The following is a 5,834-nucleotide window of genomic DNA, read 5'->3' as shown; positions in this document are numbered from 1 at the left end:
TATATATATATGTATGTGTGTGTATATGTTTGTGTGTCTGTGTTTGTCCCCCCAACATTGCTTGACAACCGATGCTGGTGTGTTTACGTCCCTGTAACTTAGCAGTTCGGCAAAAGAGACCGATAGAATAAGTACTAGGCTTCCAAAGAATAAGTCCTGTGGTCGATTTGCTCGACTAAAGGCGGTGCTCCAGTATAGCCACAGTCAAATGACTAAAACAAGTAAAAGAGTAAAGAGAATTATATATATATATGACGACGTCCTAAGAGGGGCTCTGGGGTTCGATGAGAACCAACTTACCAACCTGTTCAAGAAAACCTTCAGGCCAGGGTATTTGGATAATTACCAAAAATCCCTGGCTTGGCAGTGTTACAGGAACGCTTTACCTGTTCGCGATAAGTTATCTCGGAACGGAATGGCAGTGCCAACGACATGTCCAAGATGTGAGTTGGACAGGGAAACTGTCCAGCACGCTTTTGTACATTGTCGGGAACATTCGAGTTTGATAATTTACGTAGAACATATGTTGTCACATCTGGGATGAGTACAGCTATCGGCTGGATCCATAATAAAGATGATACCGCCAACTGGACTCTCAAAGGAAGGTGAGGCATGTTTTTACTGTACGGTTGCTGTATTGAAAGAGTGTGTTTGGAGGACTAGAATGGAAGGATTAGTGGCAGGGTCCTTCGTTTCTGGTCCCGGTTTGCTCTCATACTTCAGATATCATCTGAAAAGCAAGATGGGGCTGGAGAGGAAGACCCTACAGCTGAAAGAATATGAAAAACGATGGAAGGATGTGATGAGAAAGGTGGGTGTCAGAAACTCAGCTTAATCATCGATAAAAGGAAAAGTTAGCTGCTGGGCCTTATTGGCTACCAGGTTCGATCTTTTAAACTTTGCATTTTCTTTTCTTTCTTTGTGTCTTTTTCTTTATTTAAGTCTTAGTTTAAAGTTTTAGTTTAAAGTTATCCAAATTTAATTATTTATGTAAATTTTTATCCTAACGCTCATTCGAACTCATATTAACATTTTTGTATTATTTGTCCTGTTATTGTCTTTTCTGTATATAGATCATTATGATCGTAATAAAGATTTAAGCGACGCTTGCTGGGTTCGGCTGCTCTACATTGATAAGAGGTAATACCTCGAAACTAGCAAGTGAAAGCTGACCCCACCCTGTTCGAATGTTATAATGGACACAGATTCGTGTGTCACATAGCTAGCTAGAGGCGATGGCCTCTTGGAGCTAATTAATGGCAGCATTCGTCCTATTTTTAGGACTGCCATGTTGGCTTGGCGATAACTATTAATTTCCAGTACCGCTGCCGTAGTCTCCTTTTGAGAGACTTAGAAATATTAATATATTATATATATATATACATATATACTGATGTTCACGTCGTTGAATTTTTGATTTTCTGATTTTTTTGTTTGATTTTCCTTTTCTTTTTAGAAGATTTACTATGGTTTACAGATTTTGTAATTGTGCAGTATGTATATATTGGCAGGTGCTTCCCTCCTTATTAATTTTTGTTTGTTTTTTGATAAATAGTGATGATCTGCTGCAATATACCAGGACCATATTATTATTGATAATTTCAAATGCTATAGGTAGAAAGATGGTGGTAATGATAATCACTGTGGTTATGGAGGCGACACAATGCAAGCAAGCTATTCATATATATGTGTATGCACATACTAATGCACGTGTTTATACAAATAAAGAGCGGAAGAGAAAGATGGGATCTCAGTAACAAATCTCATGGGGACCCCATGAATGACTCATTACAGCATGATGCAACACAACAAGGAAAGAATTAACGGCGAGAATGAAGCTAGAGCCCTCATGGCGAAGGTTTCTCGCCCGGCACGTCCGAAACCCCCTGCATCATGGACAGTGATCTGGCCTCGGACGGTCGTTATGTCACAACAAATCACATGCACGTGGAAGAGTATGATACACTTATGGAATGTCATGAAGGAACAAAGCTAGAAAGAAGTCGCGGAGTAGGACGACGTACCTTGAAATTTTGGATGGAAAACGATATGTGTCCAATGTCAGAAAACAAACTAATGAACCAAGTGAGTGTAATTAGGAGGAAGAGTTACTTAACTGGAGCAGAAATACTTCGGATCAGTGAGTGTCTGAGAGACGCTGCAGATGGGCTACAAAGAATGGTCGGAATTGAAAATAGAGAGGTAGGAGTTGAAAGCAGGGAGAAGAGTAGACAGGAGGAATAGGAGAATGGTGATGGGGCAGTTAAGGAGGAGGAACAGGAACATTATACAGTGAACCCTGATAGTGTGGCGGGTGGACATGCAGGGGAAATGAACCTACTAGATAATGAATTGCTTGAAATTCAAAGACGACTCACCGACTTAATGAATGCTCCAGAAGAAAAAAATACCCATTAATATGAGAAGGGTAGATAGAAGCATGATAAATAAAGTAGCACAAAAAATGAATACTGTCATACCATACATCCAAACAGAGGACATAACACAAACAAGGAATCTTCTCCGGGATACTGCTCTACTTGTTGAGGAGAAATTACAACTTAAGAGAACAAAAATGATGGAGCAAAAGAAAGATGGTGGAAACGACGCATTGAAAGGGACATAAAGCGTGCGAGGCAAGATCTAGGTAAAATTGAGTAATGGTTAAGAGGAAACTGGGAAATGGGTAAAAGACTGGTCGAAAAAAATTAGAGAAGAAATATAAAATACGAAAGAACGGGTTTGATGCAGTAATAGTAATAGAGCAGTTAAAACAGAGGATCATGACAAAAAGCCAGAAGATAAGGTTTGTGAACAGAAATAAGCAGTTCGAGGAGAACAGATTGTTCAAAAATAACCCTAAGCAATTCTTCCGAATGTTAGAAGGAGACAATAGGGAAAATGTTAGTCCTGTTTCAAATCAATTGAAGGAGTTCTGGGGCGGATTATGGGGAAACAATGTGATGCAAAAAAGGGATGCAATGTGGATAAGAACTATCAAGACATAATTACAAGGAGGAAAGAAACAAAGGAATATTGTTATAAGCGCTGGGGATGTGAAGGAAAAAGTGGGTAAAGTGCCTAACTGGAGAGCCCCCGGATCGGATCGGATGAGATTCATGGCTTCTGGCAGAAGAGGTGTCATGTGGTGCATAAAAGACTAGCAGCCCAATTGTCCAGAAAGGTATAGTCGCCGCGTGAATGGTGACTGGGAGGACAACACTTGTAATGAAAAATAGAAGGGGAATTTTGTGAGACACTACCGTCCCATAGCATGCCTAAACATAATCTGGAAGATACTGGAATATGTGCGGCAAAAACATACACTTTCCTGGTACAGGAACAAATACTACCAATGGAACAAAAAGGATGTAGGAAGAGCTCTCAGGATACCAACGATCACCTGGTAATTGAGAAAACAGTCTTGAGGCATTGCAAAAAACATCATACAAACATGTCTATAGCTTGGATTGATTTTAAGAAGGCATATGATGTGATGCTTCATTCTTGGATCGTTGAATGCAGATGTTTGGCTTTGCTGACAACATTACAAATTTTCTAATGCATAACATGAAAGAGTGGAAAACCAAATTACTCTCAAGTAATGTATTCCTAGGAGAAGTTAACATTAAAAGGGGAATTTTCCAAGGTGACTCGTTTTCACCGTTACTTTTTGTAATTGCACTAATACCCATAACAATGACACTTGGGAAAGTTAAGATTGGTTGCCGATGTGGGAAGAAAGACCCATCATTGAACCATCTTCTATTTATGGATGAACAGAAATTGTTAGGGAAATCTGAAAAAAAAACAGTCCTTAACCAAAACAGTCCAGAAGTGTGGTAGGGACATTGGTATGGAATTTGAGATCATTAAATGCTCAGTACTTAATATGAAAAGAGGGAAGAAAGCAGCCTGCAGAGGATTGCGGTTACCATGAGGAGAGACCAACGTTAGTAAAGGGATAAATATGTAGGGAGTTTGGAGCTGGATGACATTCTACACAGAGAAATGGTGGGCAAGGCAGAGTTGAACCAAAGAGCTGAGAAGAGAAAAGACCTTCTTGAAATGAGAATGCACGGACACTTTGAAAGGAATATTCAAGACGTTAAGGATAATACAGCATCATAGGTATGGCTTGAGCTAGGTGACCTGAAGCGTACCAACAAAAGCCTGATCATTGCTGCATAAGACCAGTCTCTCGCTACCATTTCAGTGAAGTATAATATCTATACAACTTCTGACACCCAGAAATGAAGACTCTGTGGAAAGAGTGTGGAAAATGTGACCCACTTAGTTAGGGGATGTAAGAGCCTTGCATAATAAAAATACAGACAACGCCACGATAAAGTGTGTGCGTATATTCACTGGCTTTTATGCCATAAATACCAATATGAAGTAACAGAGAACTGGTACGAGCATGTATCAATTAAAGCTATGCAGGAAGATGGAAAAGTAACGATACTCTGGGACTATGATTTTCAGACGGATCGTGTTGTCGAACACCGTCGGCCGGATATTGTCATATTGAATAAGAGAGACAAATACTGTCAGATCATTGATGCAGCCATACCAAATGATATGAATGTCGTGAGTAAAGTGGTTGAAAAAAGTCATCAAGTAATCTGAATTGAAAGCGGAAATGTAAAGACTGTATGGAATGCAAAAGGATAATGTAGAAGTGATACCAGTGGTGATCGAAGCGTTGTGCGCAATCCCATCGAAACTTCAAGGCTTCTTAAGGCAACTGCAAATCCTATGTCTTGCAAAAAGCAGCGTTATTGGACACAGTATTATCTGTTTGCTGTTCTTGTGACTTGACAGATGACTAAAGACGCCGGTGCATTTTTACGTACACTGTGTTACGAAGGAATGTTAATAATAATAATAATAATAATAATAATAATAATAATAATAATAATAATAATAATAAAAAATGTTTTGTTACAATAAAAGGCATGTTTACATATTCGGGTAGTCAGGTAAAATAGGAAAGATAAAATGTTCATACAAAATTGGAGATATTAAACTTTCTAAATTTTTTAGAGATGTTTGTTTGTATGTCTGTTCAGAGAAGACTGTAGCGTTTTTGCAAAAAAAAAAATGTTTACATTTTCGAATACTCAGGGAGATAGGATTTCGAAAGAAAAGGAAGATAAAATTTTCACAGAAAATTGTAGATGTTAAGGTTTTAATATCTACTGGAGATGACCTTTTGTCTATCCAAGCAGAGACAACTGTAGTGTTCTTGGAATAAAGAGGATATTTGCATTTTAGAATACCCAGGGAGAAGGAAATTATAGGTATTCACAGAAGTTGTAGATATTAAAGTTTCAAAGCTGATCGTTTGTGTATTCGAAAGCTGTAAATATGTATGTTTCTTTACTTATTTTGTGGGAAATTCAAAATACTCACAGGAAATTGTAGATATTCCAGTCTTTGGGAGTTATTTTTAAGTTGTCCTGTGGGTTGTATTAGTGTTTCTGTGTCTTCAGCTGCTGACAGGTCAGAGCAGCGAAGAACACGTCCAGCCCCTAAAAAGGCTGGCGCTCTATCTACAACTTCTGTGAATACCTATCCTTTCTTTTCTCCCTGAGTATTCAAAAATGTAAGCATGCTTTTTATTCTAAAAACACTACAATTTTCTCTGAGCGGACATACAAAAGACCATATTTAGTAAATCTTAAAACTTTATTCCTTTTTTTCTCTCTCTCCCTGAGTATTCGAAAATGTAAACATTGCGAAAATACTACTGTATTCTCCAACTGGACAGACAAACGAACATCTCAAGAAAACTTAAAAACTTTAATATATTAAATTTTGTGTGAAACTTT

This window comes from Octopus bimaculoides, chromosome 30 (assembly GCF_001194135.2).
Source record: "Octopus bimaculoides isolate UCB-OBI-ISO-001 chromosome 30, ASM119413v2, whole genome shotgun sequence".
NCBI lineage: Eukaryota > Metazoa > Mollusca > Cephalopoda > Octopoda > Octopodidae > Octopus > Octopus bimaculoides.
Note: the sequence above shows the minus strand (reverse complement) of the source record.